The sequence below is a fragment of the Hyla sarda genome, chromosome 3 (genome assembly GCF_029499605.1).
Source record: "Hyla sarda isolate aHylSar1 chromosome 3, aHylSar1.hap1, whole genome shotgun sequence".
Taxonomy (NCBI): domain Eukaryota; kingdom Metazoa; phylum Chordata; class Amphibia; order Anura; family Hylidae; genus Hyla; species Hyla sarda.
Window position 1 is genome coordinate 27,746,588 of NC_079191.1, and position 15,544 is coordinate 27,762,131.

Consider the following 15,544-nt stretch of genomic DNA (forward strand, 5'->3'; position numbering starts at 1 on the left):
ATCACACCCTGAACTACCTATAACAATTAGGGTCAAATTACTTCCCTCTTTAACTTTTCCCCTCCCTTAAAGGGGTACTTCGGTGATAAACATCTTATCCGCTGGGGACCCCTGCGATCTCGGGGCCTGCAGCTGCGGCATTCCGGAACACAGAAGTTTGGAGTTCCCATGTTTGTCACATTACGCCATGCCCCCTCTATTCATGTATATGGGAGGGGGCGTGAAGGCTAGTACGTAGCCTTCACGCCTCCTCCTATAGACATGAATGGAAGAACGTAGTGGCTGTAGTCGTCAGTCATCCGGCATGAAGAGAGAGCTCATTCCATGCACAGATGACCGGGGTGCCGTGACAGAGATCGCGGGGATCCCCAGCCGCAGGACCCCTGCGATCAGACATCTTAAGATCTTTATTGCCGGAGTAACCAGAATAAAAGAGGGGGAGAAAGAAGAAATAAGAGAAAGAGAAAAAAAAAATCAAAATCTCCTTTTTCTTTTTCCTCTTCTACCTCCTACCCTTTTTTCTCATTTATTATTAATCTACTCATTATCAGAATCATTTATATTTGTGGTAATTGTTAAAAGTTTTAATATTTTTGCATTTTTTAAATAATTTTTTTAATGGTGTTCACTGCGCAGTAAAAATTTCATTATTTTTGTTCTGTGGGTCAGTACCAGAGATGAGTGAATTTTTGAAAAATTAGATGAGTCCGATTTGCCGAATTTTCCCCAATAATTTGGTTTGGTCCGAATTTATTTGCAGCGAATGACTATTAAAAACAGCTATTTCTGGCCTATAGAGAGCCTCAATAGGGGTGTAGAACACTTTTCTTTGTCCTAACATGCATAAAGAGTGTGCTGTGTTAGTGAAATAATACTGTTATTCAGTATGACATTCAGATTACAGGCATCACTATTACAATCACTGCCGCAGAGCGTCTGAATGTGGCAGATTTTTTATATCATTTTTACTTAATTTAATTTGACTTAATTTAAATTTGTTGAGGACCCATTCTGGTGAGCATCGAGCTGGCGGTGCGCCACGAGGCAAGCTACCACCTTCCAGCCTCCGCCTCCCAGGGCCCCCCTGACTCTGAAAGTGTGAATATTTCATTTAATTAGTTATGGTTCATTGTTATCGCTCCAAGCTGTTTCATTGGATTTACCCTGTAGTAGATAAAGTCTGTTAGTCCGTTACAGGGCTTTCTAACCAGGTAGTAAAGTTAAATGCCTGTGCAGGAGCTGTATGGGGGGGGTGCTTAATCAGAGAAAGCACACAGCGGTATATTCAAATGCACATAGATAGACAAAAGGATAGCACTCACCACCTCTGGAGATCGTTGAATATTTTCTTTATTACATGTGAATCATAAAGTGACGGCGTGCAGTGGAATACATGACTCGCAGTGGGCGAGATGATCTGAAGAAGTAGGAGTTTCCTACGTAACAGCTGTTATCAGTGCCTGGAGCGCCCCGGCATCCTCACCCGCTGCGAATCATGTCTTCCACTGCATGCCGTCACTTTATGTTTCACATGTAATAAAGAAAATATTCAACAATCTCCAGAGGTGGTGAGTGCTATCCTTTCATCTATCTATATGCATGTTTCATTGGCTTCTTGTGATAATTCCAAAGGTAATATGACGGTGATTACCAAAGGGCCTCAGTCTTGAAAAGATTACAATTTTTTTCCCAAGTTTAATGTCCCGATGTTTACTTTGAACTAATACTGTATGACCACAAAACAAGAAACCTAACAAGGAGTCACATGGCGGCACAATGAAAGAGCCTAGAGGTGGCAGTAGCATGAGGAGACCATTATCTGGCAGAATGACACAGCCTGAAATTGGTGGCAGCAAGAGGAGACCATATAGTGGCTGAATGACACAGCCTGCAGCTCGCGACAGCATGAGGAGACCATAGGGCCTCACAATCCCTAAGATTAAAAGATTAAATTTAACATATAAATTGAAAATTTATGGTAGCTAGTACTACCATAAAAATTTGTAGGTACTGTCCCAGGCCCAGCAGCATCAGTAAACCATTTAATGGCTGAATGACACAGCCTGCAGCTCGTGGCAGCATGAGAAGACCATTGGGCCTCACAATCCCTAAGATTAAAAGATTAATTTTAAAATTTAAATTGAAGATTTATGGTAGCTAGTGCTACCATGAAATTTGTAGATAATGTCCCAGGCCCAGCAGCATCAGTAAACCATATAGTGGCTGAACAACATAGCCTGCAGCTAGTGCCAGCATGAGGAGACCATAGGGCCTCACAATCCCTAAGATTAAGATGAATTTTAACATTTTAATTGAAGATTTATGGTAGCTAGTACTACATAAACATTTTTAGGTAATGTCCCAGGCCCAGCAGCATAAGCAAACCATATGGTGGCTGAATGGCACAGCCTGGAGTTGCCAGCAGATGAGGAGACCATATGGTGGCTGAATGGGACAGCCTGGAGTTGGTGGCAGCATGCGTAGAACATATAGTGACTGAATGGCACAGCCAGGAGTTAGTGGCAGATGAGGAGACGATATAGTGGCTGAATGGCACAGCCTGGAGTTGGCGGCAGAATTAGAAGAACATATAGTGGCTGAATGGCAATGCCTGGAGTTGGCGAAAGATGAGGAGAACATATAGTGGCTGAATGGCACAGCCTGGAGTTGACGGCAGCATAAGTAGAACATGTAGTGGCTGAATGGCACAGCCTGGAATTGGCCGCATGTGAGGAAGCCATATAGTGGCTGAATGGCACAGCCTGGAGTTGGCGGCAGATGAGGAGACCATATAGTGGCTGAACGGCACAGCCTGGAGTTGGCGGCAAATGAGGAGACAAAAGGACTTCACAAACTCTAAGATTAAAAGATGAATTTTCAAATTTAAAATGAATGGTAGCTAGTACTTTTTTTACATTACATTTTACATTTTTGGGTAATGTTCCAGGCCCAGTAGCATCAGTAAACAATATTGTGGCTGGATGGCACAGCCTGGAGTTGGCGGCAGATGAGGAGACCATATAGTGGCTGAATGGCACAGCCTGGAGTTGTCAGAAGCATGTGGAGACTAGTGTTGAGCGGCATAGGCCATATTCGAATTCGCGATATTTAGCGAATATATGGACGAATATTCGTCATATATTCGCTAAATTCGCTTATTCGTAATATTCGCGTTTATTTTCGCATATGCGAAAATTCACATATGTGAAAATTTGCATATGCGAAAATTAGCACATGTGAAAATTTGCATATGTGAAAATTAGCATAAGCGAAAATTCGCATATGCGAAAATTCGTATGCCAGCCTCACACAGTAGTATTAGAGCCTTCTTTACACCACACAAGCTGGAAGCAGAGAGGGAGGATCACTGTGATGTGTACTGTGAAAAAAAACAAAAAAAACGAATATTCGTAAATGCGAATATATAGCGCTATATTCATGAATATTCGTATTCGTGAATATGTGATATTCGCGAATAAAATTTGCATTGCAAATATTCGCGAGCAACACCATATAGTGGCAGAATGAGACAGCCTGGAGGTGGCAGAAGCAGCATCAGGAGTCCTGAAAGTGACCCAGTGACAGAGTGGTGCGGTGGGTGGCTACACCAGTACCCGGTGATGAAGGTGGGTGAAAAGAGGTCTGATGGGGAGGAATGTTTGTAACTGGGTAGCAGTGACTTAAATCTGTTTGGCGCTATACATATTTGTGAAGTGTTTGTGTGGCACCATGGTCAAGCTACTCATATGCATCAGGCAGTGGTGGGTGGAAATCCTGGTTGATCCATGCCTGATTCATCTTCACAAAGGTCAGTCTCTCCACATTTTTTCGTGGACAGACGAGTTCTCCTTGGGTGACTATGGCCTCCGCCGCACTAAACACCCGCTCTGATGGCACACTACTGGCCAGGCAGGGCAGCTTTTCCAGGGCAAACTCTGCTAGTTGCAGTCACAAATGAAGCTTGGCTGCTCAGAAGTCCAGCAGATTTTCAAGGTGTGTTGGCATGGGCATGTCAAGGTATGCCACCACCTGCTGGTTCATGTCCTGCTCCAGGTCTACCTGCTGCTGATGAGTTGCTTCACTACAGTCAGTGACTGTAGACTCAGGCTGCTGCTGATTGAGCTGATACTGGTCCTGCCACCCCTCCCCAGCAGCCATGGCTGTGGAAGGTGAACGCCGGGGGCCCCCTAAGTCATACCTGCGAGAGGATGGACAATGGCGCCGATAGGCATCAGCCAACTGACTACGTGGGATGTCTCTGTAGTGGGTCAGTTTTTCCTCCCTCTCAGTGGGTATAAGAAAGGCCCCCATTTTGTGGTGGTAGCGAGGGTCCAATAAGGTGGAGAGCCAGAAGTCATCCCACTGCCGAATGGTGACAATTCTGCGGTCACTACGCAAGCAAGTGAGCATGCATCATGCCATTTGTGCAAGTGACTTGGAGGGACTATCACTCCATCTCCACTGTATACTGCCACGGTGTGTCTCGGTCCTCAGTCTCGCCTTCCTCATAACCCTCTATCTCCTCTGGCTGATCCTGCTCCTCCTCTCCTGTCAGATGTCTAAAACAACTGCCCATTTCGCGAAACCTAAACTGTGCTCTCTGTGTCCCTCCCCTCCTCCTCCAGTTCAGCCCCCACAGGGTTCATGTGGCCGTGAGATGTAGGCACCATGTCTCCATTGCGCTGGCCAGCCATAGTTTGTAGGAAATGAAGCAGTGGAATGATGTCGTTCATCCTGTAATCCTGACTAATAATGTGGCTTCCTCAAAGGGCCTGAGCAAACGGCAGGTGTCACATATGAGCTGCCACTGGTTGACATTGAAGTTACACAGCCCCCCATCCACTTGGCTTTTTTCTGTTCGTATAGTCGGTCCAACATAGGGAGAGTGGAATTCCAACGTGTGGCAACATCGCAAATAAGAGTATGTTGAGGGATACCGTTCTGACGCTGCAGCTCAAGGAGGGTGTCCTTTACGGTGTACGTGTGGCTGAAGTGCATGCAAAGTTTCCTTCCCATTGTTAGGATTTCTTGCAAATGGGCGGAACATTTCAGGAACTGCTTGACAACCGGATTGAACATGTGTGCCATACAGGGCGCATAGCTCAGCCTTCCTAGTCGCAGCACAGACAAGATGTTCTTCCTGTTGTCAGTAACCATGGTTCCCTTTTCCAGTTTTTGTGGAGTATGCCAGGCACCGAATACTTTATGATTACTTTAAGTATTACTTTTAGCAGTTCCTCGCCTGTGTGACTCCCTTCGCCAAGGTGAAGAACAGTGTGACACTGCCGTGCCCTGCACACATGGTATGCTGAAGGGGCACTGAGACTTGTCTGGACAGTGGAGGACATGGTGGAGGATGAGGAGGCAGAGTAGCACACTGTCACAGGACCAATGGCCTGAGGAGGAGGCGGTCCGACCTGTCCAAGTTGGTGTTATGGCTGTGCAGGAACCACATTCACCCAGAGGGCTGTAAAGGACATGTATTGTCCCTGACCATAGTTACAGCTCCAGATGTCGGCACTGCCGTGCACTTTGGCTCAAGGACTGACCCACCTACTCTGTCATAAAATTTTGCAGAGCTGGTACTACCTTCATCGCAAAGAAATGATGGCTATGCACTCTCCACCTCGGCTCAGCACAAGCCATCAGTTCTCTGAAAGGTGCAGAGTCCACCACTTGAAAAGGGTGGAACTGCATACCAGCAACTTGGGCAGGAGCACATTCAGCTTCTGCGCTGTTGGATGTGTGGGCGCATACTGTTGTCTCTTGGACATGGCTTCACCAATGGATTGTTGGCGGAATGACTGACTAAAAGGAAGAGCAGGAGCATTTGGAGCGAAAGAAGGAGGGTATGACACACAGCTCCCTTCAGCTGAGGTGGTGAAGCCTTGGCTGGCTGAAAGAAGGAGCAGCGAGCCACTGGGTGATACCGTAGGCTGGACCACTACATCGGAGCCACGATTTTACCTGGCTGCTTTATGGTGATGCAGCATATGTTGATGTAGGGCCGTGGTGCCAACATTGAGACTAGAAATGAGCAAACTTTTGAAAAATTTGTTTTGGCCGATTTGCTGAATTTTTCAAAAAAATTTGGTTCGATCTGAATTTATTCGTGGCAAATCTAAATTAAAAATGACTATTTCTGACCTACAGAGAGCCTCAATAGGGGGTGTATAACACTTTGCTGTGTCCTAACACGCATATGTAGTGTGCTGGGGTAGTGAAATAGTGCTATTATTCAGTAGGACATTAAGTTCACAGGCATCGCTCTTAGAATCACTGCCACAGAGCGGGACAATGACAGAGCCTGGAGGTGGCATCAGTATGAGTAGACCATATAGTGGTTGAATGACACAGCGTGGAGGTGTTGGCAGCATGATGAGACAATATAGTGGCTGAATGACACAGCTAGGATGTGGCTGAAGCATGAGGAGACCATATATTGGCTGAATGACACAGCGTGGAGGTGTTGGCATCATAAGGAGACCATATAGTGGCTGAATTACACAGTGTGGAGGTGTTGGCAGCATGAGGAGACCATATAGTGGTTGAATGACACAGCGTGGAGGTGTTCGCAGTATGAGGAGACCATATAGGGGCTGAATGACACAGCCTTGAGCTGGCAGCAGCATTCACAATCCCTAAGATTAAATGATGAATTGTAATTTGAATGGAAGATTTATGGTAGCTAGTCCTCCCATAAAAAAATTTCAGGTACAGGCCCAGGCCCAGCAGCATCAGTAAACCATATATTGGCTGAATGACACAACCTGGAGGTGGCTGAAGAATGAGGAGACTGTATAGTGTCTGAATGACACAGCCTGGAGTTGGCAGCAGCATGAGTAAACACTAGGGCTACACAATCCCTAAGAATAAAATATTAATTTTGCAATTTAAATTCAAGATTTAGTGTAGCTAGTGCTACCATAAAACATTTTTAGGCCCAGACCCAGGCCCAGCAGCATCATTAAACCATATATTGGCTGAATGGCACAGCCTTGAGTTGGCAGCAGCAAGAGGATACACTAGGGCTTCACAATCCCTAGGATTAAAAGATGCATTTTGAAATTGTAATCGAAGATTAAGGGTAGATAGTGCTACCATAAAAAAAATTTAGGCCCAGACCCAGCAGCATCAGTAAACCATATATTGGCTGAATGACACAACCTGAAGTTGACTGAAGCATGAGGAGACCATATAGTGTCTGAATGGCACAGCCTGGAGTTGGCAGTAGCATGATAACACACTGGGGCTTCACAATTCCTAACATTAAAAGATTTATTCTGAAATTTAAACTGAAGATTTTGGGTAGCTAGTGCTACGATAACAAATGTTTTATTCCCAGACCCAGGCCCAGCAGCATCAGTAAATCACATATTGCCTGATGGTCACAGCCTGGAGTTGGCAGAAGCATGAAGAGACCATGGAAATTTATGATTTTTAAATTTAAGATTTTTAAATTGAAATTAAGGATTTTGAATTTGAAATGTCACTACTCTGCCTGACATACTTATTGTGTATATTAGGGGAGTACAATACGCTTCACTCCACTTAAACAGTATTTGTCTAGAACAGCAGCAGGTGTGTACTATTGGCTGTCCTTTCACAGTATATAGACCCTTGACAGATTAAAAGGTACAAAATAGTACACTACTTAGATGTAGGTATGTGGTGTGCACTGATGAGGGCAGAAAAATGTGCTACAGTACGCTTAAAAAAAACTTTTTTTTACCTGTGTCCCAGATCCCAAAATTCCTTTATAATTAGAAAATGTCAGAATACCACCTGATATTCAAAATAAGAAAATGAGAGCTACGTTCTCTGAAGAAAAGGATCCTTCATTAGATGACAATATGATTATTGTGTGTTCCAGTGACATTAGCTCATCGGAGGAACAGGAAAACATGATACAACTTAATTTTGCAACTGAAGAACCACAACAAAGAATGAACGACTTAAAGCCTACTGGAACTGATGAGCTTCAGAATAGTAAATCTACCACCTGGGATAGTCAGTCAATTCCAACAGCCGATTTTCAGTATCCACAGTTCCCTGTTTCTGCTAGTTCTTGGCAATATTCCTTTTATTACTGGTCTGGTATCAACATGGCAGTAATGCTGGGAGAGTAACTCAAGGATACCCATATGTTTCCTACAATACACAGTCAATATATGGAGCCCATAAATGGCGAATTTTGAAATTTCCATTGCAGATGTATGGTACCTAGTGCTACCATAAACATATATAGGTAATAGGTTCAGCAGCATCACTAAGCCATGTAGTTGCTGAATGACACAGACTGGAGTTGGCTGAAGCATCAGTAAAACATGTATTTGATTAATGGCACAGCCTGGAGGTGGCTGAAGCATGAGGATACCATATAGTGTCTGAATGGCACAGCCTGGAGTTGGCAGAAGCATGAGGAGACCATTGAAATTTAAGATTTTTACATTTAAATTTATGATTTTGAAATTGAAATTGAGGATTTGGAAATTGAAATTTTAACTCCCAAATTTTAGTGTCCCAGGCCCCGGTGTGTGGGTACAAAGGACCAAATCTAACATTGAATCACATGTCACATGGCAGCACTATGACAAAGCTTGGAGGTTGCATCAATATGAGGGACCATATAGTGGCTGAATGACTGCATGGAGTTTGTGGCAACATAGGGAGACCATATAGTGTCTGAATGGCACAGCCTGGAGGTGGTTGAAGAATGATGAGACCATATAGTGGCTGAATGGCACAGCCTGGAGGTGGCATTAGGAGTCCTGAAAGTGACCTAATGCAAGGAATTTCTGAAACTGGGGACCAACACCTTAATTATGTTTTGCAGTATCCATGGCAGCACAATTAGAGAGCCTGGAGGTGAGAGCATCAGCAAGAGGAGACCATAGAGCAGCAGAATGAGAGAGCCTGGAGGTGGCAGCATCAGCATGAGGAGACCATAGAGCAGCAGAATGAGAGAGCCTGGAGGTGGCAGCATCAGCATGAGGAGACCATATGGCGGAACAATGACAGATCCAGGAGGTGGAAGCATTAGCATGAGGAGACCATAGAGCAGCACAATGATAGAGCCTGGAGGTGATAGCATTAGCATGAGGAGACCGTAGAGCAGCACAGTGACAGAGCCTGGAGGTGGCTGCCGCAGCATGAGGAGACCATATGGCGGAACAATGACAGAGCCAGGAAGTGGTAGCATTAGCATGAGGAGACCATAGAGCAGCACAATGATAGAGCCTGGAGGTGATAGCATTAGCATGAGGAGACCATAGAGCCGCACAGTGACAGAGCCTGGAGGTGGCTGCAGCAGCATGAGGGCTATGCCAACTGAGGGTTGAGTATGAGGAACCCACCGACTGTTGACTGGGGGTGTCGGATGTCACTTGTGATGAAGTGGATTACCGAGTGAACTACTTAGACGTAGGTATGTAGTATGCACTTAAAAATGTGCTACAGTACACTTAAAAAACTATCACTACCACCAGCCGGTGAGTACTTTTGCCTGGACATTCACAGTATCTAGGCCCTTGACAGATTAACAGGTTTAAAATAGTACAATACTTAGATGTAGGTTTGTGGTGTGCACTTATGAGGGCAGAGAAATGCACTACTGTAAGCTTAATAAACGTATTGGAGTAAAACACCAATCGGTGATTACTTTTTGGCTGTCCTTTCACAGTATGTAAGCCCTTGACAGATTAACAGGTATAAAATAGTACACTACTTAGATGTACGTATGTGGTATGCACTTATGAGGGCAGAAAAATGCGGAACAGTATGCTTAAAAAAATGTATTTTAGTAAAACACCAGCCGGTGATTACTTTTGGCTGTCCTTTCACAGTATGTAGGCCCTTGACAGATTAACAGGTACAAAGTAGTACACTACTTAGATATACCTATGTGGTATGCACTTAAGAGGGCAGAAATATGCTATACAGTATGCTTAAAAAAAACATTTTTGCACAACACCAGCAGAACACAACAGTGCTGCAGCACAACAAAGCTGTGTACTAAACACAAAATTTCACTCTGTCAAAGACTATTAGGAATGTACTTCTGGGTATTATACCGTCTATAGACTAGTATAACCAGCTGATGAGTTTTTGTGAAACAAAGACACAGAATTGCGCTGAAACATTCTTCCTGCCTCCTCTGGTTTATGAAGTTGAGGCAGCTTGTTGAAACGTATGAGGCAACACACAGCTCTCTGCCCCTCTCTGTATTACAATGCTGAAGAAAGTAACTGGGAGGTTAAAGGGGTTATCCAGGAAAAAAACTTTTTTTTTAAGATATCAACTGGCTCCAGAAAGTTAAACAGATTTGTAAATTACTTCTATTAAAAAATCTTAATCCTTTCAGTACTTATGAGATTCTGAAGTTAAGGTTGTTCTTTTCTGTCTAAGTGATCTCTGATGACACGTGTCTCGGGAACCGCCCAGTTTAGAACAAAATCCCCATAGCAAACCTCTTCTAAACTGGGCTGTTCCTGAGGCACGTGTCATCAGAGAGCACTTAGACAGAAAAGAACAACCTTAACTTCAGAAGCTCATAAGTACTGAAAGGATTAAGATTTTTTTGATAGAAGTAATTTACAAATCTGTTTAACTTTCTGGAGCCAGTTGATATATTAAAAAAAAGTTTTTTCCTGGATAACCCCTTTAATGGCTACAGTAAAAAAAAAAAATGTCAGTGAAAAAAACACTGCTCTCTGTCCACCAGAATGCTGATGTGACTAGGAGGATGTGAAACACTGCTGGAATGAGCTTTTCTGTGTAACACACACACAAAGCTATGTCCATCTTATCTGTATGCAATGTAATGAATGATATGACAAGCAGCAAAATGGCTGCCGATTATATAGGGCTGTGACATCACAGGGGTGACTGGCTGCTGAGAGGCTGCATCCTGCATGTTATTCAGGGTCATCCCGCACACTTCTCTTCACGCCTTGCCTTCCCATCGTTCCTTGCCCCATGTACTTACATGTGGATCCACCATTTTAGATGCCATGGAGCCTGGACCGCAGTAAATGGAGTGTAATGAAGCGATTTGCGCAATAGAATCGCGGCAATATTCGCAGTGAATCGAATATTTCATGAAATTCGTAAAGAATATGAGTTTGTCAGCTTCATTTCGCTCATCTCTAATTGGGACCCTGGCCATGCTTCACCTTCTGCCGAAACATCTTGCATGTGGCCATGTTAACCTCCTCTGGATGTTTGATGAAAAACTGCCACATTGTTGAGTAGCTGATTTTCCCACCAACAGTCCGCACTAATTAGCTGCTACTGCTGCCGTCTCCAGCAACCCATTTTCCACTACCTTCCAAGAAGGTAGGCTGCCGCAAAGCAGGTGGTCTCCCCCGGGCACTTTTGGTTCCAGAATTTCCACTTCTGCCACCATGCTGACTGCCAACCATGCCGCCACCTTGCTGGCTCAGCTGCTGCCTCACGGGCATCCTGCAACCCTCTTCTCCTCATGATGAGGAAGCCCTTTCTGCACCGGCTCCCAATTGCAATCGACTTCATCATCATCAACACGTGTCTGCACGTCACTGATGTCCTCCTCAGGTTCCTCAACAATGTCTGCTTCTGGACCCTGAACGCTGGCAACACCGCCTCCCATGTCACTCTCCTCATCACTACTTGCCCGCCTAGCGGAGGAAGCGGCAGATGTCTCCTCCACTTCTTGGCTGGGCAGTAGCTGCTGACTGACCTCTATTAGATCGTCCTCACTAAATAGTGGAGCTGAACCCACAGCATAAGATACTTCTTTAGGGGAGGGAACAGGGCAGAGGCAATGGGAGGACAGGGACTGCTCCCGGGCCAGGCCAACTGAGGGTTGTGTCTGAGGAACCTATTGACTGGGGGTATCAGATGTCACTTGTGATTAAAGGAGTACTCCGGCGCACACTTTTCATGTTATCCCGTCCGGGCTGCAAAATAAAAGAAAACGCACTTTATCTTACCTGCCAACGAGCCCCCGGAGCTCCGGTACAGGTGTTCGGTCCCCGGGCTGTATTCTTCTTACTTCCTGTTAGCCCGGCACGTCACACAGAGCTTCAGCCTGTCACTGGCCGCAGCGATGTCCCGCCGCGGCCGGTGATAGGCTGACGCTCCGTGTGACGTGCCGGGCTAACCGGAAGTAAGAAGAATACAACCCGGGGACCGAACACCGGTACCGGAGCTCCGGGGGCTCATTGGCAGGTAAGATAAAGTGCGTTTTCTTTTATTTTGCAGCCCGGACGGGATAACATGGAAAAAGTGTGCACCGGAGTACTCCTTTAAGTGGATGACCGTGTTAACCAATCGATGATCTTCAATAGAAATTGCACTCAAACAACCAAATTTGTGTTGCAATCTCAATACTTTTACTTCACATGTTGGTCTTCATACGAACAACTTTCTCATACATGGAAACAGTTTACATGAACACAATTGATATTCACCCAGTGCTTTAGTCGCTGATTCGGATATGCAGCTTTGGTTCAACTTCTTATGCCCCAGCCGGAGCTCTGTGTTGGAATGTCCATAATAGCTGCACACCTGGCTTTACTCTGGAAACAGCGTCTGAGAGCTCACCGGCAGGTGAGCTTGATTGGCAACGTTTCAGGATCTCTCCCTTTCTCAAGCCAGGGGAGAGATCCTGAAATGTCGCCAATCAAGCTCACCTGCCGGTGAGCTCTCAGACACTGTTTCCAGAGTAAAGCAAGGTGTGCAAGGTGTGCAAGTGTACAAATTAGTATGCTACATAGATGTAGGTATGTGATATGCACTTATAAGGGCAAAAAAATGCTTTACAAAACGCTTAAAATAGTATTGAAATAAAACACCAGCCGGTGATTACTTTTGCCTGGACTTTCACAGTATGTAACGCTCACACCTAGGACATGTGGAAGAGGCTTCCCTAGGTGTGAATACTACCTCTCCACGATTAATTCCTGTTCAAGTCTTTACTTCTGCTAAGTCTTCATTCATCGTGTCAACATTTTTGGACTCTGGTTCTGCTGGCGACTTCACTGATGCTTCCTTGGTTCATAAACATCAACTTCCTGTGACTCGGCTTGCTAAGTCTTTGTATATTTCTTCTGTTAATGGACAAAATCTGGATGCAAGGTGCTATTCTGCACAGTGCCTCTTGACATGCAAGTAGGAGTCTTGAACAAGGAAAAGATTGAGTTCTATTTGCTTCCATATTATACTTTGGAGTTTCTTCTCGGTCTTTAATGGCTCCACAACTTGACTGGAAATTTTGTGAAATCATATGCTGGGGACAGTTTGTCAAAATCACTGTCTTATGCCAGTCCAGTTAAAGCCTGTCTCTTCTCTTCCTCTTTTGCCTGGTCTGCCTCTTCCATACCAAGACTATTCAGATTTATTCTGCGAAAAGCAGGCCGAGGCCTTACCACCACATCGTCCCTACGACTGCCCCTTTGATTTACTGTTACGATTCGGCAGGCTGGATGTGGATCCTCTGTGTCAGCGAGGGATTGGCGTGGACCGTGTCGGTGGACCGGTTTTAAGTTGCTACTGGTATTCACCAGAGCCCGCGCAAAGCGGGATGGTCTTGCTGCGGCGGTAGCAACCAGGTTGTATCCACCGGCAACGGCTCAACCTCGCTGACTGCTGAGAAGGCGTGGGACAGAAGGACTAGGCAGAGGCAAGGTCAGACGTAGCAGAAGGTCGGGGCAGGCGGCAAGGTTCGTAGTCAAATAGGAATAGCAGAAGGTCTGGAACACAGGCTTTGGACAACACTAAACGCTTTCACTGGCACAAGGCAACAAGATTCGGCAAGGAAGTGCAGGGGAAGTGAGGTAATATAGCCAGGGAGCAGGTGGAAGCTAATTAAGCTGATTGGGCCAGGCACCAATGATTGGTGCACTGGCCCTTTAAATCTCAGAGAGCTGGCGTGCGCGCCCTAGAGAGCGGAGCCGCGTGCGCCAGAACATGACAGCCGGGGACCGGGACGAGTAAGTGACTTGGGATGCGAATCGCATCCCCGCCGGCAATGTCAGTGCAGCGCTCCCGGTCAGCGGGTCTGACTGGGGCGCTGCAGAGAGAGAGACGCCGCGAGCGCTCCGGGGAGGAGCAGGGACCCGGAGCGCTCGGCGTAACAGTACCCCCCCCCTTAGGTCTCCCCCTCTTTTTGTCTCCTTGTCCATTCAAAAGAGACGAAAACATAGGAGACGCCTCTTGAGTCTCCTTCTGAAAAAAGAAGTCCTGGGTAGCTATACCAGCGGCAGGTAGTTCAGAAGAAGTGGGAATGGGGAGGGGGGGCAGAGTGTCACCAGGAGGCACGGCACAGTCCAGATAGGCCTTGGGGAGACCAGGCACAGGAGGAGACACTGAGGCCCGACAGACGGGACTGGGAGCAGATGTGAGGCATTTCTTACGGCAAGCAGAACCCCAATTCTTGATCTCCCCGGTGGTCCAGTCAAGGGTGGGAGAATGATGCTGGAGCCATGGCAGACCGAGGAGGACTTCAGAGGTGCAGGCTGTGTCTTTCAGCCTCTATATGCTGCCGTTAACTCCAGGCTGTGTCATTCAGCCACTATGAGGTCTCCTCATGCTTCCGCCAACTCCAGGCTGTGTCATTCAGCCACTATATGGTCTCCTCATACTGATGCCACCTTCAGGCTCTGTCATTGTGGGCTCTGTGACAATAATTCTATAGCGACGCCTTTGATCTGCATGTCATACTGAATAACAGTATTATTTCACTAAGCCAGCACACACCCTATGCGTATTACAGCAAGGCAAAGTGTTCTACAACCCTACTGAGGCTCCCTGCAGGCAAGAAATAGCCATTTTTAATAGCAATTTGCTGCAAATAAATTCGGACCAAACCAAATTTTTTATTAACCCCTTTTTAAACTTTTTTTTACACCATTTTATAGTCTCCATAGGGGACTATAACATTCAATCTGCATATTGCATACACTGCTCAATGCTATGCCATAGCATTGATCAGTGTTATCCATGCTCAATTGATCCAGGCTGCTGAGGCTAACTAGAGCATTGGAGCACCAATCACATGGCGAGAAGGCAGGTAAGGGTCCTCCCATTGTCCTCTCAGCTGAGCAGCTGGGAAGTGTTTTAAAAAAAAAAAAAATTAGAAGCTGTGTCTAAGGGTTTAACCCTTCTGGGGGCAATGGTCCCGGCAGCTATTGGCCACTGGGACCCATGTCTAATGCTAGACATCATCGATTGCTGTGATCTCCAGCATTGACGCCTTAATGCCATGATCAAAGTTGATTGCAGCATCTAAAATGTAAAAAAAAAGTCCCTGCATCTCATCGGAGGCGATCAGGACAATCGCTGTGAAATCACGATGTCCCAATCAGTTGAGGGGATTGTGGGAGGGTCCTTACCTGCCTCCTCGCCGTCCAATCGGTGGCCTGATGCTTCAGGAAGCCTTGGCAGCCTGGAGCAATCGAGCACCCATAACACTGATCAATGCTATGGTATTGCATAGCATTGAACACTGTATGCAATCTAATGATTGCATGTTATAGTCCCCTATGGGGACTGAAAAATAGTG